Source organism: Odocoileus virginianus, chromosome 5 (genome assembly GCF_023699985.2).
Source record: "Odocoileus virginianus isolate 20LAN1187 ecotype Illinois chromosome 5, Ovbor_1.2, whole genome shotgun sequence".
Classification (NCBI taxonomy): Eukaryota; Metazoa; Chordata; class Mammalia; order Artiodactyla; family Cervidae; genus Odocoileus; species Odocoileus virginianus.
Genome location: NC_069678.1, coordinates 58,069,398 through 58,096,246, shown reverse-complemented (window position 1 = coordinate 58,096,246; position 26,849 = coordinate 58,069,398).

Genomic DNA, 26,849 nt, shown 5'->3' with positions numbered 1-26,849 from the left:
GTGTTCAACAACGGAATGAAGAAGTAAAGATATGAGTATGATTACCTTTAGGGAAGTGCGTCAGCGTAAAGGAGCAAAATGGGGTCTTAACGTGCAGAGGTGGAAGCTCAGGTTAAGGTCCTTACAAATGAAAAATTGACAATTACATTTGAAGTCAGAGGTCACATAGCTAGAAAAGAAGAAATGGATCAGGAATCACGAGTCCTGGTCTCAATTCCATGGATACCTGCGTGACCTTGGGCAATTTGTTGGGTGTCTCTCTGCTTTAGATTGCCCATTTGACAATGATAAATTAACTCCTTTCCCCAAAGTTCACCAAAGCAATTGCATCTGATCTGGTCTCATACAAGTTTTCTGTGTAAACTGGAAGGAAAGAAGGGTTATTACTTTTGTTTAAGATCACATTGTCCTTGATAACCCCTGGAATTCTGGCCACTTAGGATTGAAGTGTATAAATAGCTATGAAAAACATCTTTTTGGCTTAGAAGGTATATAATTGGTGGCCTTTCACAAACCTTAGCTAACATCCTACACAGAAAACGTCCTACTGCTGCCAGCCCTGCAAAGACAGCACCGTGTGGCCGAGCAAAATGCATTCTGTTCTGCATCATGCATCATCAACAAAATTGCCACTTAAGGCCTGATTCCAGAATCTTTATTGTTGGTTCTAATTTATGAAGCAAACATCGGAACACAGCTTGATTTTTCAAATGCCAAGATGAGTTGGCAGTTGCTAAAATCTTGTTTTCACTTACAAATCGATTGTATTAAAGCTTAAAGCTATGAGGGATCCACAAAAAGGAGACACCAATGTCCTGTGGAAATTCCTTGATTTATTGCTGTAGCTTTTAAACCTTTGGAAGTGGTGTTTGTGTAAAGATTGGGAGGTATCCTTGCAAAATTATTTTTATATTAGTTAACTATTTGAAAGTGAAAGTCACTCAGTCAGGTCAGACTTTTTGTGACCCCATGTCTATACAGTCCATGGAATTCTCCAGGCCAGAATACTGGAGTAGGTAGCCTTTCCCTTCTCCAGGGGATCTTCTGAACCCAGGGATCGAACCCAGGTCTCCTGCATTGTGGGCAGATTCTTTACCAGCTGAGCCACAAGGAAAACCCTAATATTTGAATGAATGATTATATAAATAAATAAATAGCATTAGCACCTGTGTGTACATTGAATTGTTTCATTGATCAGGATAAGGAGCTACTATAGGACTAGGAGCTATTAGTTATCTGGAAAACTAAGAACCTATTTAGGTCAAAATGATTGACATTATTCAAAAGGAGGAAATTATCAGGATTTCTTGTAGATTGTAGAAAGCATACATCCATGAATAGTGGTTTCAGAAGGGGTTGTTTGAGACAACCAATCAATCTGCCAACTGTTCATAAGAACTTCTAGTTTGAAATGAGGTTTGGGAAAATGTTTAGGGAAAGAAGGGGAAAGACTCTTCAACAGTAGCGCTCCGAGGATCTGGGGATAAGCACTACCTGAGGAAGGCTTAATGTTAGATTCCAGGGACCACATTACCTCCTTATCTGGTCATTCAAGTCCTTCTATAACCTTACCTCATCTCACTTCCCATGTTTTCTTTCATGTGGATATCATATAACAATATATAGAAATCCTAGTGTCTCTACTATATGTAGCCTGCAGGGGGCATTCCAAGTATTACTTCAATCAATTTCTATAAGAAATCAACAATGTGAATTGCTATTGTCCAGTTGCTAAGTTGTACCCAAATCTTTGTGAGCCCATGGACTGCAGCATGCCAGGCTCCCCTGTCCATCACTGTCTCCCGTAATTTTCTCAAATTCATGTTCATTGAATCAGTGATGCTATCTAACCATCTTGTCCTCTGCTTCCTCCTTCTCCTTTTGCCTTCAACAATGTGGATATTATTATCTAACTCTGTTATTATCCAAATGAGGAAAACTAATTATGAAGAATAATTCATTGAGTGAAAGTCACACAGTATGTCCATTGCATGGCCAGGATTAAAAATTAAGCCTGAATCCCTGGATTACAAATGTGGAATAGACATGTTATAATATTACTAGTGCTAAAGGAAACCGAAAGAATAAGGCAGCCCTACTTTCTAGCATAATACAGTTGTTTCAAGACTGGTAGAGAAATTCCCCTCAACTCCCACATCAGCATGAGCAATATATGTAGAAACCCAGAGCCAACCTCCCAGCAGTGGGTTATATACAGTAGTGTTAGTAGGAAGGCCAGTGAGGTAGAGAAAAAAGAACAGCAGGAAACAAAAAAATCCAAGACTAACACATTATGGTCATGACAAGACCAGTTCACATCATTGCTCAATACAGTAAGGGAACAGAATACAGTGTTTTAAAACACGTTATAGTGCCAAGTAGAAAGAATGTCTCTAGTGGCCACAGAGGAAACCGTTTATGACTATGCTAGACAGAACAATAGTCCCTCAAAGATATCCATGTCCTAGTCCCCAGAATGTATGAATATGTTATTTATCCAGTAAAAGAGAATCGGCAGATCTGATTAAGAATGTTAAAGATAGGGAGATTTTTCTAAACTATCCAGGTGGACCCAATATAATCACAGGATCCTTAATAAGGAGGTGATGTATCAATGAAAGCAGAATTGAGAGAAAGAGACAGAGGGGAGAGAGGGAGTGTGAGGACAAACCCAGGAAGAGCTGGGTTTGAAGATGGAGGAAGGGACCGTGAATCAGGAAATTCAGGTATTCTCTGGAAGCTGGCAAAAGCACAGAAGTGAATTCTCCCCTTCAGAGGAAGACAGTAGTGCCAGCACCTTGGTTTTAACCCAGTGAGACCTATTTCAGACTTGTGATCATAAACATAAAAAAACAGATTGTGTTGTTTTAAGCTACTAAGCTTATGGTAATTTGTTACTTACTGCAGGAACATAGGACACCCATCCAATGGCCAACAAAAAGGCTCACTTTTTGAAACTCCTTGAGAAGAGAACCCTTGGCATGTGGGGGCACTACAGAGTTAAACATTGATTGTGTGTTGAGTGAAGGAAAAATGGGGCAAACAATTAATAAAAAGAGAAATCCCTAGAGTGGCAAAGTGAAGTGTTGGTTCTTTGTTTTACATTTTCCTAATTCCTGAGAAAGCAGTTGTTTGCTTCAGGAATTACTCAAGTGTATCCTACAATTAGAAGAATTCAAAGGAATGACTTCCTGTGGGTGTATCTGATGTGTCAGAAGAAAGGTTTCCCTGTGTGGCTCAGGCATGGAGCCTGAAATGATAGCTGCAAAGCCTGTGGCTTCCACATGTCAACATGAATGTGTTTCAAAAGTACTGAATAATATTGATCTCAGGAGACAGTCAGAGAAGGCTTCCCTGAGTCAGTGCTAAGAGGAAACCTGAAGGATTAATAGAAGAAACTAGATCTAGTGCAAGGATCTAGGTAAAATGGATATTACAACAAAAGATGCAGAATGCAAAGCTCAGAACAAGAAAGCACATTTGTGAGGTCTCAAGTCAATATTCTTGCTTAGCATGGCTTGAGGTGCTGAATACAAAGAAGGAGGTGATGGTGAGTGATCAGAGATAAGACTGAAGGTGAAGTAGGTTTCTGGATGTGGAGAGTAGCTGGCCACTGAAACTTCTATACTTGAAAGCTCATTTCTGCTAGACAGTGAGTTTCATGAAGGGAGTGACTATGTTGATCTCATTTATTTTGGATTCTTAGTGGATAGCATAGTTCTTGAAACAGAGTAGAGTTTAGTAAATATTTAAAGAATGTAAGCAAAGGATGCAAGGAGAAAGAATAGTGAGGAAAAGGGCAAAGGGAAGGAGGAAAGTGATGGAGGGAGAGAAGGAAGCAAAAAAGACCAGGGTGAGGATAGATATCACCAAAGGAGGCCCTGGGAGAGTGGTAGGTATATTAGTTATATCAGTAGCAGCACTTTCTGCTTGCTTTTGTCTCTGCCCTGTATTCCAATGGCTCAGTTCTATTAATCTGCTTTGCACAGGAGGCAGTGAGTATAGACAGACTCCCAGTTTACAGCCCTAGCAAATTCTGTGGACTGTGAAGGAGATGCTGACCTTATTTCTCAGAGTTCTAGACAAACAGCAGTGTCTCTGAAGAGTGTGTTGATTTACCTCCTTACTCTTCCCCAGCCTCTAAAGATTCAATATTTTCACTGATGCTATTGGCATTAACTGCAATGAACACAAAGGGACAAAACAATGGACAGGGCCAGGTAGAAAAGACCATAGTAGATATACAGTAGGATCAGCTGGGATTCCATCTAGTCTCTCTTCCAAGGAGGGGACAGGGTCTAGTTCTGTACCCCCGTCAGGAAGGCTGTGGAATGTATGATTGTCTGCAGATAAGGAGCAAATCTGACCAGTGAATTTCTGAGTTTGGGGTCTTGGCGGACTTTAGTTAATACTGACACATACTATATGGGTGCCTTTAGATGACTTTCTGAGTTACTTTTCTGTTTTAATGCCTGGATGACTGAATGAAAGGAATAGGATTCTAGAACTTGAACTTAGATGCTTAAGTCACCATAGTATAGGAAAGGATTAACTTAGAAGGTTAAAATCCTACACATTCCCAAGAAAAATTTGTTTTTAGGACTGAGCCTTGGCTGGCCTGTGGGAGCTGAGAGCTCTGAACCCTAGAAATGTCTGCCTGGTGAGTGTTTTTGTATGTGTGAGCAGACCTTGGGGCATGCTGTAACAGTGTGATTAGAGTTTATCGATGTGGTTTACTATGAACATCTGTTTTTGCTTTGGGTACTGGAGTCTGAGTAGCCAAGCTAGTTGTACATGTGCTACCAACCTATGTTCCTGACTAAACCAAGCCCCCATGAAAACCCTGGACTCAAGGCTAGGATGAGCTTCCCTGGCTGGCCACACTGTTGTATTGCCATGCATCCTTGCTGGGAGAATTAAGTGTAACTTGGTGTGACTACTGGAAGGCAACACTCGGAAGCTTGTGCCTGGCTTCTCCCTGACTCCACTCCATGTGCCTTTTCTCTGTTCTGATTTTATCTGTATCCTTCCACTATAATAAACCATAACCATGAGTGTACCATAACTGTGAGTGTACCATAACTGTGAGTGTATATCATAACCATGAATGTACCGTAACTGTGAGTGTATACCATAACCATGAGTGTACCGTAACTGTGAGTGTACCATAACTGTGAGTGTATAACATAACCATGAATGTACCGTAACTGTGAGTGTACCGTAACTGTGAGTGTACCATAACCGTGAGTGTACTGTAACTGTGAGTGTACCATAACTGTGAGTGTATACCATAACCATGAATGTACCGTAACTGTGAGTGTCCCGCAACCGTGAGTGTATACCATAACCGTGAGTGTACCATAACTGTGAGTGTACTGTAACCATGAGTGTGCCATAACTGTGAGTGTATACCATAATCATGAGTGTACCATAACTGTGAGTGTACCATAACTGTGAGTGTATACCATAACCATGAATGTACCGTAACTGTGAGTGTCCCGCAACCGTGAGTGTATACCATAACCGTGAATGTATACCATAACCGTGAGTGTACCGTAACTGTGAGTGTACCGTAACTGTGAGTGTACTGTAACCGTGAGTGTACCATAACTGTGAGTGTATACCATAATCATGAGTGTACCGTAACTGTGAGTGTACTGTAACCATGAGTGTACCATAACCACGAGTCCTTTGACTCCTCATGGTGAATTACTGAACTTGCAAATAGTCCTGCAGACCCTGATACAATGCTTTTACCCAAAACATAGTAAAACTTTTTAGACCATGTGTCCTGTTTCTGTATGGTGACAAAATTATAGATGTCAGAAAGATTGCATAGTTACTTACTCAAAATATTATGTAATAAATGTATCAGTCTTCTCTCAGAATGAATCAATGCATCTCTATGTAGTGAAGATGGAAAATATCTTAATGGCTGGAGCCTGAATTCTTTTTAGGAGATAACTTTCATTTAGGAGAAAGTGTTGAAAGCCATTTCATATACAAAAGAGACACTGAGTATATGAGTATAAAGACTGCAGAGAACCTTACTGACTGCATAAGAAAAGGGGAGGAATGTACTCCTGAGAGAGGAACAGAAGAAGAAAGAAAGTAAAGTGAGTGATAGGGGGGAAAAAACAGTGGGAAAACAAATGCCAGGAAAATGGCATGAGGGTGACATAGTGCTGGGGGTGAAGTGGCCATGGTAAAAAAAATACCCTGATGGGAAGGCCAAAGGAAAATTTAAGCCCAGGGAAATCTAATATGCAGTTGACAATATGTCCTTCATTAAGTGTCTACCCTTTCTTGATGCCCGTTGGATATTCAATAAAACAGTGGGAAAACAAATGCCAGGAAAATGGCATGAGGGTGACATAGTGCTGGGGGTGAAGTGGCCATGGTAAAAAAAATACCCTGATGGGAAGGCCAAAGGAAAATTTAAGCCCAGGGAAATCTAATATGCAGTTGACAATATGTCCTTCATTAAAGTGTCTACCCTTTCTTGATGCCCTTGGATATTCAACTGTCAACTCATCAGTGAATGAGCTTTTTGTAAAAATTGAGAGAAGTCTTTTATCTGGAGTAATATAGTTGAAAATAAAGATAGGTAGTACAATAAAATATGTAAAATGAATCAAATAGTGTAGTCCTGAGAACTTTACCATTCCTTTTCCTCAATAATTCTTTAAAAAAAATAAATAAATCAGGGCTTTTGATTTTCCAGTGACATGGAATGAGGATGGGCTTACATTGATCTTAACTCACTGTCAAGGGTCAGGTGGGACCTGAATTATGTCTCAGTTACAGTTATATCATAAACAGTTGTGGACTAAGTGCCTGTGAAGAGAAAGGGGGTTATTGAAGATTATTATCTCCTTGACAGCCAACTTCCTTGTTTGAATTCCCTATATAAATGGCCAGTCAGGTTCCCCAGGAACCAGATTCTAGGACTCACACTTGTTTACAGAAGGTTTATTGAGGAGTGCTCCCAGCAAAACTTTGTGTTTCTTTACTTACGTGGGGAGAAGACAGGGAAAGCGGGATTGGACAAAAAGAAGATGAGACCTGGGTAGAGTGGCAACAGTGGTCCCAGCCAGTCCCATAAGATACTGTGGAGCTAGAATGCCTTTAAGAGATGTCCCGAAAAGAAGTAAGAAGCCAAGTCCTTGTATCCTTACACAGATCAGTACTTGGATCTGGGAGGCCTATAGGAAAGGAAAATACCCTTGTGCAAACCAGCTTCTTGGCAAAGGGCAGTTCTTGGGGAGAGGCTCATTTGTGAGCCTCAGCAGGCAAGCACCCCCTGCAGCTGTGAGCATGAATGCTCCGATCTTTAAGAAGAGGATCTGGGATCAGATTTTAGGAAGTTTATGAATCCTACTATGTACCTATAACTGCTAAAGAAATTGGTGCCATGCTGCCTGCTGTAATGATGCTCATAGCCCAATAGGGGGAGATAGATATGTAAAAACAAAGACAAATAAATCAACAATTAAAGAACAGTGTGCATGCTGAGAGAAGGATGCATGGAAGGCTTGGAAGTGAAGGGAAGGTGGAACATTATGTGATTCAGCAGTACTACTCCTGGATAGTACTACTACTACCTAGGGAAAATGAAGAAAACATATGTCCTTGCAAATAATCTTATGTGAATGTTTGTTCATAGGAGCATCATTCACAATAGACAAAAGTAGGTTAGGCTAAATGTGTATGAGCTGGTAGATGTGTAAGTTTTGGTGTTTCCGTGCAATGTAAAGTTATCAATAAAGATACTGAACATGCTATAACTCAGATGAATCTCAAAAACGGTGTTATGTCAAGTGAAAGAAATCAAATGTGGAAGAACACATATTGTATGATTCCATTTATGTAGACAGTCCAGAAAAGACAAATCTTATAGAAATAGAAAGTAGATTAGCAGTTGCCCAGAGCTGAAGATAGGAATAGGGAAGCACTGTACATTTTATTTCTTGAGTGATACAAATATTCTAAAATTAGATTTGGATGATGCTTGCATAACTCAACAGGTGATGTTATGTTATAGAAATCATTCTTTACTGAAGTTGTGAATAAAAATGAAAGTAATTTTAAAATGTATGGGAGAGACTCATTTAGCTATACTGGAGTGAGGATAGAGAAACTGTGAGAGAATTACTACCACCTGAGAAAAATTTTTCAGATTAAATATATTTTTCTTCTATGTAGCGATCCAGGAAAAGATATTTCAGGTAGAAGAGAAAACATATGCAAAAGTATGAAAGAATATGTAGTTCACGAAATGTTTGGGGTTTTCTTCCGGTATGAAGGGTGGAAGGTATGAAGATTCATTGGTGCATAATTCATACTTGGGAGCCACTTCATGAAGGATGTTTTATGTTGTGATAAGAAGTCACACATTTCTTATTTTAAGGTCTTTGCACAAACCTCTTTCTGTACTTCAGTGGTCTTCCACTGTTTCTGTTTGTTTCCTTTAATGTCTGGCTCATCCTTCAATCCTTAGCTTAAAAATAATGCTTTCCGTGATGTCTTCCCTGATCACTTTATCTCAAAATGTTCTGCTCTCTGCCTCCCATTAGTCTCCATCAAAAAATACTCCTTGTTCACTTATTTTTGTTTCTAGCTTTTCAGTGCCTCATCAAGCAGAAAGTGCAGACTATGTCTGTTTTACTCACTGAAATTAGAACACTAAAATTTGGACCCTGATTTTTCTACTTTTTAACTGTGTGACCATGGGATAGCTTACTGAACCCATTGATTTTCAGCATTTCCTTCTGTAAAATCTGGTAGATTTAACATTTTCTATCATTTGGTCTTATTGTAAAGATTAAGTTTTATAGTAGATGTAAAAATGTTTGTAAATGTTAAATCTCTCAGAAAATTTGTTCAACTATTATCACTGAATAATGAATAATATATTGTTAATATAGTTATTAATAATTTATTAAAAGTTAACTCTTCTGGTAAATGTATTGAACCATTATAACTGTATAATAAATAAGATATTATTAATAAGTAATTGACACATTATTTATTTAGGATTCAGGGTGTATTTTATACACATCAATTATTCCTCTGATCTGCATCATGCTAATATCCTCAGGAACACAGGAATTATTTGCTCGCATATAAATGGTCCCAGGGAACTATAGTTTAGGAAGATGTGCATTTGCTTTTTTATTTTCTAATTTCTTGTTCCTTCATGTCAAGCTTAAAATTGTATATGAACTATAACTTAAGAGACCTAAAGGACAGTCAAAAAGATTTTCTTATATGGGTGCTGTCTTTAAAACTTTTAGTATTTTAGATGGAATGATAAGCTCTAGAGTTAAAATGCCAGGTAGAAAGAGAACAGTACCATGTGAGTGATGCAAATGAAATATATGTTTGGAGGAGGCAGGAAAGTATCATTAGCTAGAGTGAACAAGGAGGGCTTCATTTAAGTGTTGAAAGTATTTGGGATGACACTTTGATGATGGATGAATTTTCCATCAGGCAGAGTGACAGGGATGTGGCTCAGTGGCATTCCAGGCAGTGGAAGTACCATAAATAGACCCAGAGATGTAGGCAAAGCACGAGATCTCTGTCCAGATAAATTTGGACCCGGTGACTAGGAAGATGGCAAATAGAAATAAAGATAAATATTAAGGAATTAAAGAGAGGTCAATGGATTGTTCTGTAGAGAGTCAACTGATCACTTAGAGATAGCAGTTAAAGTGGAGTGCTTTCCTCATTTGAAAAGTGTGTATCGAGTGTCTAATTTATGCCATGCAGAAGCCAGATTGCACTGCTTGTGCGTGTTAATCACATTGTATGAGCTCTGTAGAAGTAACATAGCGTGAAAAAGATACAGATGTTGTATATAAGGTTGGACTTTTAAAAATAGGGAACAAAATGGACAAACAAATTGCCATGCACACAGGTGCACCATTTGATTGAATCACTCAGAGAACTACAAATATTTGAGAAGATATCTGAAAATAAAGGAAAACTCTATTTAAAATGGAGTCAGGAATCCCGGATGGGAGGTTTTGATGCACATGCCACATTTTGTAGTCTGTGTAGCCAGCAGGAAGAAGGAAGACAAGAGTTATTTTAACAAGATATGTTTGGGTAAAATTGTTTGCATAAAATTCTCTTCTTAATTTCCTATCCTTGATGATTAGAATGCTATTTCTAGTGGGGAGAGTGGTTTTCTTATGGGAATTTCATATCCTGAGCTTAACCCACACCCCTCCACTCTTCCTGGACAACAGTGCACTAACCACCACTTGCAGCCAACAGGAAGCTGCCACAACCTCAAACTCTTGTTCTTCTCCAATAAACTTTTATCCAAAACAAACCTCCCCAATTTACCCTGCTATGATTTACCATAGCTTGTCTGTCTGGATTTGCAACTCTCTTGCTATTCCCAAGTTTCGCTGGTAAAATAACTGGGTATTTTATTTTGAGGTTGACAGATGGAATACTCGAAAGGCAGAGCTATTCTCACAGAGTTCCATACCGCTTTTTGAAAAACAGTTTCTTTTTGTTTAATTAACCGTGGATCAGCACCTGGCCATCTAGCACCTTTCAACAGCAAGAGCAGCCACTTGGAATATTTTGAATTCATTAATAAATAAAGAAAATTGAGGTTTCCATTTGCACACTATTTAAGAATGACACAGGCTTTTAAAATTACATTAAAAATGGATTCATTTTAGGGAATGCTTTCAGGCTTTTTAACTATAGCCTTTTATAAATTTAGTTCAGAAGGAATGTTGGTATTTTTTTTTCAATTAGTATTTTAAAACAAATACTGTTTTTTTATATTTTACTGACTTCTTTCCTTTAAGGCAAAGTGCTTGTCTCTGCTCATGGGTAGAGTTTGATAAGGAGTGTGTTATCCTGTCTTTATGCCTTCTTGTTTTCTCATCAGTACATAGCTAAAAGAATACTTACTGCTAAATATTATATAGAAAGAATTTTCATGGATACAACTATTAACCACAAATAATAATATTTCACTGTCTCTACTCTTCTCACATCCAATAAAGGTAATGAGTGCGGCTCAGGACCCACTGAGTTAAGGGTGGTTGGTGGGACATCTGAACAGGAATGTTTAGTATGATGTTGAATATTTAGGTCTGACAATCAGGAGAATATAGGAAAATATTTGAGGATCATTGGTTTATGAGGAGCAGAAGCTATCTGTGTGGCTGGTCTGACTACTGAAAATGTAGAGCATATGGAAGAATATGACTGTGATGTAACAGATAGATATAGATATAAGTCTAGATATAGTGATATGGATGGATATCTATATGTTAAACATAAGAGACTTAAGAAAAAAATAAGAAAAGGGGGTCACTCAAAGAAGATGATGAAATGTGTTGCTTTCATGCCTCTGCCATGTACATTTCTGGACCGATCTCATTAAAAAGCTTAGTTTGGCCACCACTTACACAGATACCTGAGCTCTGGTGGCAGTGACACGATCCTGTTATTGGCATTTAAGTACATGTGCCCAACACACAGTAAGACCAAACAAGCCAAAACATCGGAGATAGAAGCAGAAGGATGTTTATTGCAGGGTCATGCAAGGAGACTGGTGGATTGTGCCCTAAAAACCCCAAACTCCTTGAAGGGTTTCAGCAAAGCACTTTTGCAAGGGAGGTACCTGGTTAGTTGTCGGAAATTTCTTGGTGTTAAAATCCCTTGTTCTTGTCCACATTGGTTGGATCACTACGTTCCTGTAACTCTCCAACAAAACAAATACCATTCTCTGTGCTATAACTTTGTTATCTCTATATGAGTGGACTCTTTAAAGTTCACAGAGTCCTGAGACTCTGTGTATTTCAAACTTGTGTAGACTTGAAGACTTGTGTATTTCAGGCTATAAGCAACATTCTTATACAAAACTTACAGAACCAGCATGACTAAGCACGTGAACAGAGCAGATCTAGTATGGAGTCAGATTTGTTCTTCCCTATTGCAATCTACGTTCCCTATTACAATCCTCCTGTTATAGTCACAGAATAAAAAGAGGTTTCCTAATGAAATAAAATGACTACACCCAAGTAATTTATGGGAAAAAAAAATGGAATGACATCTTTCCATTTCTTTTTCTTCTCACTGTCCATCTTTTCTCACTGTCCATCTTCTCTACATTATGCTTAGGTTATAAGTTACTTGGTCTTAACTAGAGTTCTGTAGTAGCCCTTTATCTGGGACCATTCTCCAGAAAGCTATTAAATTACTGTTTCTGAACAATTGTTTTTATTCTGCTATTTCCTTGCTCAAACACATTCACTTGCTTTCCATTCCCTACAGAATCAAGTCCAAAATCTCTCTTTTGGCTTTCATAACCTCTTTAGAAGAGCCCAACCAGCATTTGTAAACTGTGTTCCAACTGATTTAGCAGAAACCAAGCACCTATTATTTATCTAATACTATTAAACTATTGATAGTAGCTATAGAGATCTATATAAAGCAATTACATTCCTACTTTCACAGATCTTAAAAAAGTAGAAAGTATTGATGCTGAACAAATATTGTGATATGTCCTTATAACAATCAGGATGAAATAAATTCATACTAATTGGGATAAGCATTAGGAAAGAGGAAATATAAGATGATAAAGCATGTATAACCAGAGGATCTAATCCTGGAGGGCAGGAAGTTCTCTGTACTGTCATCATTTTTTAGGGCTAGTTGTCTCTTCAGTAGGAATTAGCCAGACCACAAAGGAGAGGATGATGGTTTGGAGTCAAAGTTCAGGTGATTGAATTTTAGATAACAAAGTTGAGACTGAGAAGTTGAAGCAGTTCAACCTTGATATAGAAGCAGTTCTATGAGCCCAGAGGACTCATAAACCAGGATTAGAGTTTGGGATTTTAGAGCAATGAAAAGTCACTGCAGAGATTTAAGCTTTGCAGGCAATTGGTCAAAATTGCTTCTAAATGTGATAATTTGTAGTGTGGAAAGCTGGAAGGAGGCTATCTTGAGGCATGATTGTTAAGGAGAATTCTTTTTAAGTTTTTATTTTTTATTGGGGTGTGGTTGATTAACAGTATTGTGATAGTTTCAGGTTAACAGGAAAGGGATTCAGTCATTCATATGCATGTATTTATTCTGTCCCAAACTCCACTCCCATCCAGACTGCCACATAACATTGAGCAGACTTTCCTGTGCTATACCATAGGTCCTTATGGTTATCCATTTTAAATATAGCAATATGTACATGTCCATCTGAAACTCTCCAGCATTGTTTGTGGATTTTTGATGATGGCCATTCTGGCTGGTGTGAGGTGATATCTCATTGTAGTTTTGATTTGTGTGTCTCTAACAATCAGCAATGTTTTACATCTTTTCATGCAACTTTTGGCCATTGGAGAAATGTCTATTTAGGTCTCCCACCCATTTGTTGATTGGGCTGTTTGCTTTGATGCTGTTGAGCACCATGAACTGGTTTGTAAATTTTGTAAACTAGTCTCTTGTCAGTCTCATCATTTGCAAATTTTTTCTCCAAATCTCTGTGTTGTCTTTTTATTTTGTTTATTGATTCCTTTGCTATGCAAAAGCTTTGCAATTTAAGTAGGCTCCATTTGTTTATGTTTGCTTTTATTTTCATTATTATGGGAGATGGATTGAAAAATATATTGCTGTGATTTATGTCACAGTGTTCTGCCTATGACCTCTTGGAGGTTTTTTTTTTTTTTTTTTTTTTAATATAGTATCCAGTCTCACATTTGGGTTTTTAATCCATTTTGAGTTTACTTTTGTGTATGGTGCTAAAGAATGATCTAACTTTATTTTATTTTTTACACGTCCAGTTTCTCCTGCACTGTTCATTGAAGAGACCCTCTTTCCAACATTGTATAGTCTTGCCTTCTTTGTCACAAATTAATTGACCATAGATGCATGGGTTTATTTCTGGGTTTTCTATCCTGTTCCATTAATCTATTTTTCTATTTTTGTGTCAGTACTATACTCTTTTGGTGACTGTAGCTTCGTAGTATAGTCTGAAATCAGAGAGCCTGATTCCTCCAGCTTTATTTTTCTTCATCAAGATTGTTTTAGCTATTCAGGATCTTTTCTGTCTCCATATAAATTTTAAGACTTTTTTTGTTCCAGATCTGTGAAAAATACCATTGTGATTTGATTGGGATTGCATTGAATCTTTAGATTGCCTTGGGTAGTGTAGTCATTTTGAAATATTGATTATTCCAGTCCACAAACATGGTGTATCTTTCCTGTTGCTTGTTTCCTCTTTGATTTCTTTCATCAGCATCGTATAGTTTTTGGAGTGTAGGTCTTTTGTTAGGTAGGCTTATTCCTGGTCTTTTTGATGCAATGTTAAATGGAATTATTTCATGAATTTCTATTTCTGATCTTTCATTGTTAGTGTATAAAAATGCAACAGATTTCTGTGTATTAATTTTATAACCTGCAACTTTACAAATTTATTGATGAAATCTAATAGTTTTTTGGTAACATCTTTAGGATCTTCTATTTATAGTATCATGTCATCTGCAAATAGTGACAGTTTAATTTCTTATTTTACAATTTGGTTTCCCTTTACTTGTTTTTCTTCTCTGATTGCTGTATATAGGACTTCTAAAACAATGTTGAATAAAAATGGTGAGGGTGGACATTCTTGTTTTGTTCCTGATCTTAGAGGAAATGTTTTCAGGTTTTCACCATTGAGTGTGATGTTAGCTGTAGGTTTGTCATAAGTAGCCTTTATTATGTTGAATTATGTTCCCTCTATGCCCACTTTCTGGAGAGTTTTGATCATAAATGGGTGTAAATTTTGTCAAAAGCTTTTTCTGCATCTATTGAATTGATCATATGTTCTTTATCCTTGAATTTATTGATGAGGTATATCACATTGATTGACTTGCAGATACTGAAAAATCCTTGCATCCCTGGGATGAATTCCACTTGATCATTGTGTATGATCTATTAAGTGTATTGTTGGATTTGGATTATTAGTATTTTGTTGAGGATTTTTTAAATCTATGTTTATCAGTGATATTGGCCTGTATGTTTCTTTCCTTTTTTTTGTAGTATCTTTGCTTATTTTGTTGTCAGGGTGATGGTGACCTCATAAAATGAGTTTGGATGTTTTCCTTCTCCTGTGATTTTTTGGAACAGTTTCAGAAGAATAAGTTTTAACTCTTCTCTTAATGTTTGATAGAATTTGCCTGTGAATCCATCACATCCTGGACTTTTGTTTGTTGGGGGATTTTTTTTTACATATAACAGTTTCAATTTCAGTGATTGTGATTGATCTGTTCATATGTTCTATTTCTTCCTGGCTCAGTCTTGGGAGACTACTTTTATAAGAATTTGTCCATTTCCTCCAGGTCGTCCATTTTATTGGCATACAGTTGTTCATAGTAGTCTCTTATAATCCTTGGTATTTCTGTGGACTCAGTTGTAACCTCTCTTTTAAGGAGATTTTTAAGGAATCCAGTCCTTTGTTGTCCTTCATTATGTTTTTATAAACAGAGATGGTAAGATGTTAAACAGATTTTAAAAATCTATCTTGAAAGGAGAATTGATAGGATTCTGTAATTGATCAGGTGTGTTCCTTGTTTGTGTTTTGGTCATTTACATTTTCTTGTTCCATCGCTAAGTTGTGTCTAACTCTTTGCCACCCCGTGGACCATGGCCCATGAGCATCCTCTGTCCTCCACTATCTCCTGGAGTTTGCTCAAGTTCATATCTATTAAGTCAGTGATCCAATTTCATAGTCAGTTTCATCCTCTGCCTCCCCTTTCTCCTTTTCCCTTCAATCTTTCCCAGCATTAAGGTCTTTTCCAATGAGTTGGCTCTTCATATCAGGTGACAGGTATTGGAGCTTCACCTTCAGCATCAGTCCTTTTGATGAATATTCAGGATTGATCTCCTTTAGGATAGACTGGTTGGATCTCTTGCAGTCCTCAGTCAGTCAGTCAGTCAGTTCAGTTGCTCAGTTGTGTCTGACTCTTTGCGACCCCATGAATCGCAGCACGCCAGGCCTCCCTGTCCATCACCAACTCCCGGAGTTTACTCAAACTCATGTCCATCGAGTCGGTGATGCCATCCAGCCGTCTCATCCTCTGTCATCCTCTTCTCCTCCTGCCCCCAATTCCTCCCAGCATCAGGGTCTTTTCCAGTGAGTCAACTCTTCGCATGAGGTGGCCAAAGTATTGGAGTTTCAGCTTCAGCATCAGTCCTTCCAATGAACACCCAGGATTGATCTCCTTTAGGATGGACTGGTTGGATCTCCTTGCAGTCCAAGGGACTCTCAAGAGTCTTCTCCAACACCACAGTTCAAAAGCATCAATTTTCAGTGCTCAGCTTTCTTCACAGTCCCACTCTCACATCCATACATGACCACCAGAAAAACCATAGCCTCCTAGGGACTCTCAAAAGTCTTTTCCAGCACTACTATTCAAAAGTAATTCTTCAATACTCAAACTTATTTCTTGTTCAACTCTCATATCCATTCATGACTACTGGAAAACCATAGCTTTGGCTATATGGGGGATTCCCTATGGCTCAGACTGTAAAGAAACTGCCTATAATGTGGGAGGCCCAGGTTTGATCCCTGGGTCAGGAAGTTCCCCTGGAGAAGGGAATGACAACTCACTCTAGTGTTCTTGCCTGGAGAATCCCATGGACAGAGCAGCCTGAGGGGCTAAAGTCCATGGGGTTGCAAAGCATTGGACATGACTGAGCAACTGACACTTGGCTGTATGGACCTTTGTTGGCAAAGTGATGTCTCTGCTTTCTAATATGCTATCTAGCTTTGTCACAGCTTTCCTTCCAGGGAGCAAGTATCTTTTAATTTCATGATCACCATCCACAGTGATTTTGAAGGCCAAGAAAATAAATCTGTCACGGCTTCCACATTTCCCCCTTCTATTTGCTATTACGTGATGGTACAGGATGTGATGATCTTAGTTTTTATAGTGTTGAGTGTCAAACCAGCTTTTTCACTCTCTTCTTTCACTCTCATCAAGAGGCTCTTTAGTTCCTCTTCACTTTCTACCATTAGGGTGGTATCATATCTGCATATCTGAGGTTGTTGATATTTCTCCTGGAAGTCTTGATTCCAGTTTGTGAGTTATCCAGCCTGGCATTTCACATGATGTACTCTGCATATAAGGGAAATAAGCAGTGTGACAATATACAACCTTGATGTACTCTTTTCCCAATTTTGAACCAGTCCACTGTTCCATGTCCTGTTCTAACTGTTGCTTCTTGACCCACATACAGGTTTCTCAGGAGACAGGTAAGGTGGTCCAATATTCCCATATCTTTAAGAATTTTCCACAGTTTGTTATGATCTACACAGTCAAAGGCTTTAGTGTAGTCAGTGACACAGATGTAGATATTTTCCCGGAATTCCCTTGCTTTCTCTATGATCCAACAATTGTTGGCAATTTGATCTCCTGTTCCTCTGCCTCTTCAAAACCCAAGTTGTACATCTGGAAGTTCTGATTCACCTACTGCTGAAACCTAGATTTAAAGATTTTGAGCATAACCTTGCTAGTATGTGAAATGAGTTCAATTGTACAGTAATTTGAACATCCTTTGGCATTGCCCTTCTTTGAGATTGGAATGAGAACTGATCTTTTCCAATCCTGTGGCTACTGCTGAGTTTTCCAAATTTACATTTCCTTACTTGATCTGTTATCTTTTTATTACTGGTAGACAGAGATTTCCTGCAGAGCTAAGAAAATAGACTAAATGATTTATGCTTTTTTTCTCTTCCTACTCTCATATTTGGGTTCTAGCCCGGTAATCTTGATTTATGAAAATATCACTCTGATAGGCTGAGTTCAAAAGGAAGGTAGATCTCCATATGTACCATACACACTTACAGGCATTTATCATTAAAAAAAATCTTTGTTGTTTTCAAAATGTACCTTGCTGCTGCTGCTGCTGCTAAGTCACTTCAGTCGTGTCCAACTCTGTGCAACCCCATAGAGGGCAGCCCACCAGGTTCCCCTGTCCCTGGGATTCTCCAGGCAAGAACACTGGAGTGGGTTGCCATTTCCTTCTCCAATGCGTGAAAGTGAAAAGTGAAAGTGAAGTCGCTCAGTTGTATCCGACTCTTAGCGATCCCATGGACTACAGCCCACCAGGCTCCTCCGTCCGTGGAATTTTCCAGGCAAGAGTATTGGAGTGGGGTGCCATTGCCTTCTCCAAATGTACCTTAATCAGTATTTTATACATTTATAGTTTAATTTCAAGGAGCATGAGATTAGAGCAGAGATAATCTGCTCCACCCAACTGTTAAGAGAAACAATACAAAACTGGCATTTCAGGGGCACTCGATTAAGAGTGTTCTCTCTAAGAAAAATGGCTTTAAAACAAAGAAGAATGAGTATATCTAGACATGATAAATATCTGCTTTAGCTAAGTGATCTTTCATTTTGTTCTTCATGAATATATTTCATATTATATTCTACCCAGATATTAACATGAAAGAGCCATAACCTATGTGTACTAATGATGCATGGAAACTATTAAAATTTCTCATGAGCACAAGAAATACTATCAGCACCCTTCATCATGAAAAATTACATTTCCATTCCAGAAGTGTTATACTTTATAATAGATATATTTGACATGTACTTGAATGGGTTAAAGTGTTGTCAGGTTCAGTAAGTCATATCTTTGTGCCTGTTCTGAATTCCATGGGATCTCACAGAGAAATTCAGTTTTCCTTTTCACATTTGCTCTGCAGTTCATTGAGTTTTGTACAGTAGAAGAAGCTTTTTGGAATGTGAGTGGTTCTGAGCCTACCTCTGAGAAGTCATCTGCATATTAAATATGGGTCTCTTTTCAGAAAAAAAAAAAAAAATAACCTTGACCTTCTGAATCATACCTATGGAAAAGGCTATGGATCATGAGTTGCTAACCTATTCATATTAATAAACTGTGTGCCAGCAAAAATCATATTCATTTGCATAAGCTTCTTCTCTCTCTAGCCCATGAAATTAACATTGTTTAATGGCTGGAAATAAGATCACCTTTGGCTGTACCAGTTATACTCTCATCTTGAAAGGAAAAGATAAAGGGGTCTTGACTCAGTAAGCAGAAAACTGCTTTAAATTACAAGTACTTTCATTAGACAACCAGTGTGAGCCTGTGATAAAAGCAGCTTCATCTCTAGAAGAGTGTAGGATTCTAGAACAAATCATAGAATAAAAAGCCCTCTTCTTTTTAATTCCTTGACTGTCATTTCATTCAGTGAATTTTTATTGAATGCCTACATATATGCTAGTTATTGCAATAGTGCCCAGGCCCTGCCTTTAAAGGCATCATGGTTCATAGTATGAAAGCAGTACCTGACTTTGTCCTAGAGACTTTAGGAAAATTGTTACAGAGAAGGTGACATTCATGTTGGGCTATGAAGAATGAGTAGGAATTCTCAGGTTTAGAAGGAGAACAGTGCAGGCAGAAGAATGCATGTGCTATGAAAGTATTTTGAAGGAAGAGCAGAAGTTAAGTGATGCAAAGCTGGCTACATACTTTTCAAAGCTCATTTGCAAAATGAAAACTATGGGATTATTTGATTTAAATAAAAGCAGTAAAAAATGCTATTAAAGGTTTCTTCCAGTCTTTCTCTTGACTTGTCATTTTTTTTTTAGTTTTCCTAAGCAAAAAAAAAACAATTAAATTTTAACTATTATCATGAATTTTTCCATTCACCTTTATATTGCACCGTTTTTGCTGTTATTTAATTGTTAAGTCGTGTCTTGCTTTTTTGTGACCTCACGGACTGTAGCCTGCCAGGCTTCTCTGTCAATGGAATTTGCCAGGCAAGAATACTGGAGTGAGTTGCCATTTCCTTCTCCAGGAGATCTTCTCAACCCAGGGATCGAACCCACGTTTCCTGTATTGGCAGGCAGATTGTTTACCACTGAGCACCAGGGATGCCTACAATACCAGTTTTATATCAGTTTTAAATGCAAATATTTAATTCATATGTGGAATCACCAAAATGACACAATTCTTTTAAAGAAAATACATGCATGTGTATTTTGTTCTTATAATGACAATGGAAATGCCACAGAAAACTAACTCAGCTATTTTACATCTTGATCTGTGCGCATTTTATCACTACTCTCAACCTTCTATTTACTGAGCAGTTAAAAGACTAAAAGGAAACTATAGGTTTTGCTATGTTCTTTCTACATGTTTATATTTATTAGGTAGCTGGTTAGTATAGGGAGTAACAAGAATAAGAAAGGATATGATAGGATTTCTTAACTCTTTGTGCTTTGAAAAATGCCATTGCCCTCTTTTTTGCATTTAAAGTAAGTTCTTGTTCAAGCAAAGTGTGGATTCTCAAGGCTATCATGAACTTACTTACTTAGTTTAAGTTGTAACACACATGCTTCGTGTTTGCTTTAATTCTGCAGAAATGCCACATTTTGTGGGTTCTCTGCAATTCTGTGTTCATTGTGGCATCACAGATGCTATTTGTGGAGACAGCATTAAAGAACTGCAGACATGCAGTGTGTATACCTCCTCTGCTCAAGTACATGTTCCGTTGTTCCATTAGACTTCACTTATAAAACAGATGTTCAAAAGGAGTGTTATTAGGAATTTCAAGAAAGCAACAACAGAGCATTAACCAAAGAAGTCCTTCTGAGGACAGGACCCTGTGTGAATACAGAGGTTGAACAATCATGAAGCTGGCTATGATATGATAACTGTTGGTTGCATGAAATAGAACGAGTTATATTGGAAATTCATTTGGGCCCAGATTATATAGTACATTACCATATATGCAAAAGCTATGAATGTTAGAATTGATATTGTTTCATATAAGGAACCAAAACATTTGTATGATAGCACTACTATGTCAGATTTGTGTTTACAAAGCTAACCCTAGAGGCAGTGTACAAAATGGACTGGGTTGGTTGCAGAGATGTTGGGGGTTTAATACTGCCAGTTGTAGGAAGACTGTGAAATGAAGGACATGAATGACAGTTCTGAGAGAGAGAGAGAATCCTTAAAATTTAGTTACTGAATTTAGGAAATAAGAGAGGGTGAGAAGCATGTGAACAAAACTGATGTTTGGAGTAAGCTTAGCTCTTAACTTTCAGCCTGCAAATCACATCTTTCAGCTCCAACTCTCCTAAATTATAATCAGTAAATGTGCAGCATTATATGTATTTCTCTCCTTTCAAAATCTGCAAAAATTGGTGACAAGTGCTTAGATATTATAGCAGATCTCATTTATTGACAACCCCCTATGCTCTGCTCATATGTTTAACTGAACTCAGTGGAACCTTTTAAAATGGGTGAATCAAGAATGCTGTTGTGACTCTGAGCTTTTAATAGATAGAACATATATTTTGAACACAAAGAGTAATGACCTGGCCATATTTCAAAAGCCAGAAAATATACTATGTATGCAAAGCAAGACTTAACATCCCATTGTTTTCTGTAGTTTACTGATTATTAGGGACTCAATTATTATCAAGACATTTCAATTAAAGAAAATCCATTTCCTATCTTGAGTCAATGTTTAAGAATGAGAAATATGAGTGATGTTGCCCTTCCAGCTGCCAGGATCAGCTCTCCCCTAGCTGGAATGGGTGAGATGTGTTAATTACTCAGTTGGTAGTTTACTTCAAAGAAGGTGTTAATTGAAAAAGGTGACATACTCAACTTTTCATTTTATTAGCCAAGATGCTTTCCTGGGACTTTTTTTGTTGGTTTTTTTTTTTTTTTTTTTTTTTTTTTTAGTTCACAGCATTCTTTAATATGTTGTCTTTTATTGCAAAGATATTTTTATTAACTTTTTAAAAAATTGGCAGTCTATCTCCTGTAAAGACAATAGTTTTCAACCTTGGTTGCCTGTTAGAATCACCTGGGGAGAGGTGTCACAATGTACCTTTGTCTGGGCCCTACTTACGCCAATTAAATCAGAATTTCTAGGAGAAAGTTCTGGGTATTTGTGTTTTATAAAAACTTCCCAGGTGATTCAAAAGCATAACCTGGCTTAAAAACAACTATGATGATTCTTCTTTTCAGATCTTCAGTCATGATTTTCATCCCAGTTCAAAGAATCTGAAAGAAATAAAAGAGGGGGAAAAAATGGTTTCAATCAATTGCAGGTGGAAATAATTCAACCAATAAAGAAAACACAGGATTTTGTTTTTGTTATTTTTATTCTCTTGTTTTGTTTTTCTGTTTGTTTGCTTTTTCCAAATAGAACAATTAACAAAAGTGTTTCTTTAATAATGGTTGATTTGAACAAGGATCAATAACAATGTCTTAAAGGGCATTAATCACCTGATATCTCAAATTTATTATATCCCTATTAATACATGGAGTTTTATTTCTTTTCTATTTTCTTTGCTTAGAACCTTCCTTAATTTTCTGTAGGAATACTAGTTTAGAAGATATAAGAACACCATTCTCCAAATGCTTATATTCTCCTTTTATTATTATTGAGCTATTTGTAGAATTCTCTTTATTGTTCAGATAGATTTTAAAAGGCATAAGCATGAAAATGATTATTTTCCTAAGGATGGTTACAATGGTATAGCAGTCAGATATTGCTGCTCCCAAAATCTCAGTAGCTTATATCAACAAATTTGTATTTTTCTCACTCATGGACCTATGAGTCATGTGCAGTTCTGCTGATCTTGGCTGAGTTAGGCTGCACTTAACCCTAGGCGGCAGGTCAGGTCTGGGTCTGCTTCACATATTCCTTCTGTGGCTAAATCAGAAACAGAAGAGCACTGGGAAATGAGCTGATCACAGGGGTCAGGAGAAAAAGTAGAAACACATGATGCCTCTTAAGCCCCCAAATTGGTACAGTGTGCCTTCTGCCCTCATCCATTTGCCAAAGAAATTCTCTTGACTAAGTTTTATATAGATCTGTTAGGGAAAGATGACAAAGAGGCCTTGCAAAGTCACATGATCAAGAGTTTGATGTATAATTTTATTAAAGATTGGTAACAGTAATTGAGTCCATCCCCAAAACATGGTTTGTCTTTAAGAAGTTATTTAGATGTATCAAAGATAATTTCAAATGAATGTAAAATGTACAAACCAAAAAGTGATTATTCTGGGGTGATGGCCTGAGATCATGCCTGGGATATCAGTGAAGTTGAAAGCAGGGTAGACAATTTAAAGAAGGTGTTGGATACACAGATCCACTGGTGCTCAAAACCCAGTGTTAACATATAGTTTGGTGATGTTAAAGCAGTTTCCTTAGTCTTTCTGGATCCATTTTTGCAGCTGTAAAAAGTACATAATAATACTTACCTGATTTATGAGGAAAATCTAAGACAAATGTACTTGAATGCATTTGGCAAGACTTAAAATACAGTAAAAAAAGAGAAGTTTTGACATAGTTATCAGTTTTACTTAGTTATTTCAGAGTTCCAATTTGAAATTACTTTTAGTTATGTAATTGGGAGTGCCAGATTTCCCCCCAGACTTGCTTCAAGTATGACAGATGAAGGAGGTCTGACAAGGTCACAAAAACTCCATGATCCCTAAAGCAGAGGTCACAAACTTGTGGTCCATGGATTTGATTTGACACACACATTATTTGTCAAAAGGCACTCTTCATTGCAAGTATTAAGAAGTCGTGAGGTTCCTCATTAGAATCAAGATTTCTGGCTTCTTTTGAAATTTCAGAATATTAAGCCTTCTTAGCCTACTTCCTCATGTGACAGAGCAGTTACTTTTTTTTAGGGGCATATACTTTCCAGTTTTCCACATTTCCTGTCACCTCCTATTGTATTATACCCACCCACTTAACTTATTTCCATTGTCTTTTTGATTTTTAAACAGGGCTAATATTGAACTTGGACTTCCCTGGTGGCTCAGTGGTAAAGAATCTGCCTGCCAATGCAGGAGATGCAAGTTTGATCCCTGTTGGAAAGACCCTCTGGAGGAGGAAATGGCAACACATGCCAGTGTTCTTGCCTGGGAAATCCCACGGACAGAGGAGCCTGGAGGGCTACAGTCCATGGGGTTGCAAAAGAGTCAGACACGACTTGATGACTAAACAAGAACTACAGCAACACATGTTGAATATGTTTAGCTACTAGAGCCAGTCAGTCAGAAAGCATACTAGTTATTGGATACAGAAGCAGTTTTCTGGGGCACGTCTCATGGTGATGCCAGATAGTAACCTCCAGGGTGTTATATGGGAAGATTCAGGGGTTCCTGGGCATGGGGCTGCAGTGGCTGTGGCGATGAGGGAAGTCTAGGGGCTCAGTGTAGGAGTCTGCATCAAACACTACAAAAGCACCTTAACATTTTAATGACAGTCATGCCTCTGTGGTATATAAATGTAACTCTGAGTAGCAGTCCTATTACAGGATCTTCATTTCAATCCTAGAAGGAAAGGATATGAATTAGGAATAGGAATTATTGAGAACCGAAGTTCAGAAAACTTGACTAGTTTCCTTGTGAGTAAGGCTAGTATATAGAAAATCAAAAGGAATAGTTGCTTATTCTGAAAAAGGTATTTGCTCCTCCTGTTATGCCAGTGTTCTTCTGCTGTCTGTCTTAAAATAGTCTTTCAGTCATTCATTAAATGAGCTTCTCTTTGGATCTGAGAACTCCTTGGTTTTCCTCTGACTGGTTCATCTCAGACAATCTCCTCTTGCTGGTAAGAGTTTGGGTGGTGTCAGTGAGATGCAGATGCTTGGGAAACTGCTGGACTGCTCTTGAGTTTTTAGAAAGAAGATAGCACTGATTTTTGTAGTGTCTCTTAATGGAATATAATGGGTTTTGCATTGAAAATTATAGCTCCTTTATGGAAAGTCTCTATGAAATATCCACTTCTGGTTTATAAGTTGTTTAATCTTGTCATCCCCAAAAGAGGTAAGCATGCTATTTCATTTATGGGATATAATAATTTTTCCCATGATCATTTTGAAGATTTTGTGCTTGTAAAAAAGCAGGAGAAATGAGTTTTTAAAAAAATGTCAATTTTATGATTCTTCAAATAACATATTTCTCTGAGTTTCCATTTTTAGATAGAGTGTGTCACTTAGGCAGAATAGTTCATTTTAGAGTGAAAAAAAAAATCTGATGTTATAGTGAAAAAGAGCAATAATTCAGTACCACACCATGATGTGCACCAGAGAAGATGGAACAGGACATTTTGGAGAACCTCCAGCAATAGCTTTAGTCAGTTCTTACTTTGTATTCCTCAAACTTGGCACCGAACACTGCCAGTTCACTTTCTTTAGAACTGTGCCGCCTTAGGGCACTGAGCTCAGTCTTTTAAGGGGAAAGTAATTTGCAATATTCCTCTGGGACCCCCTACAAATATAAAGTTTGGGATATTTTCTTGAAATTACAGTAAAGCAGCTGTATCATATGGCCTGCATTGATTTAAAGTCTCCATGAGATCAAGAAATTACCTGGCATATTAAACCCACTACTCCAGGTTTCTAAAAAATAGCAGTAGTGGGTTTTATGAAACTACAACAGGTAATGCAAAGGTTTCCTGCTGGTTTATGGTCTCCACCAGCACAACTTCTCTGCATGTAATTGTATCTGGGGATGACTCTCCATATTATGAGAGTCTCCATCTCAGGTAGGGAATGTAAGATAAATAAATAACCCTACAAATTTGTGAATACATTATTGTCTTTTTTATCTTTCTTTTTCTCTGGTCCTTGCCCCTTCCCTTCCTCATTTTCCCTGACAGATTGTCTTTCTCCCTCATTTACTTTTTGCCAATTTCTTAAACTCTTCTGTTTTTTGTTGAACAAAATCTAAAGCAATTGGAAATGAAGTTCTAGGACCATTCAGGTGAAGTAAAGTGAAAGAATACCCATGATTGTGGAATGTCTTAACCAGGTTATCTCATCTCATTTACAAACTTACATGGCAGGTATTCTTGTTGCTTTCCTTCTACCACTAAAAGAAATTGAGGCCAAGGGACTTTTAAGTTAAAAGGCTTGAGCCTAATATTTGTATCCAGGTCTATTTTACATTAAGTCTTTCCCCTTGACTTCCCATATTACATGTTGAGAAGGAAGTGAATGAAAAAAAAATTTCATTCTCTCTTGTGATTTTTCTTCCACTTTTTTGGTCTATATTTCTCTCCTCTTTTCATCTGACCTTTCTTAATGTCTAGGCTGAGTGGCATGGAAACGTAAATCCTATGATTAGTAGTATGTTAAGGAGCTCAAATTTAGGTATAAAGTAAATGGGCAATGGAGTGTTATTTTATTTCTGAGAGCAAAGAATAGACCATGGGTAGACAAATCTATTCCCCAGATAAGTTTAGAATTAATTGAGTCAACCTACTGGTGAGCACCTACCATGAGCAAAATATCCTATTGCAAATACAGAGATAAAAAGATGAGTAATACAGAGTTTGTCTCTTTAGGGAGTTTATTCAAATAGGCAAACACATATGGATATCCTAGTCTGTAATACAAATGAACTAAAATGGATGCTGTAGTTGAGGTATAATTAATGGGTAAGAAAACACAGAGGACAAAGAAAAATCATTTTCATTAGAGTTAATTGTGGCCCATTTGTCAAAAAAGGCTAGCATTTAAAATTTCCCTTGAAAGATCAAGAATTTGATGGGAGGTAAAGATGGATATTAACATCTCCAACTGAGAATATACTGTGCAATAGAAAATATGAGACACTGTTTTGGTTTGGCTGGATCATAGTAGGATGACATAATAGAAGATAATACCAGAAAAGTGAATTGATAGTGGGTTCTGAAGAACCATTTATTAATAAAAAATCTGGACTTTAACCAAGATGCAATTAGGAATTATTGATATGTTTTTAAGTTAGAAAATAACATAATTTAACCTGTGCCAAAATAATTCTGACAGTGTATGAAGGGTGTA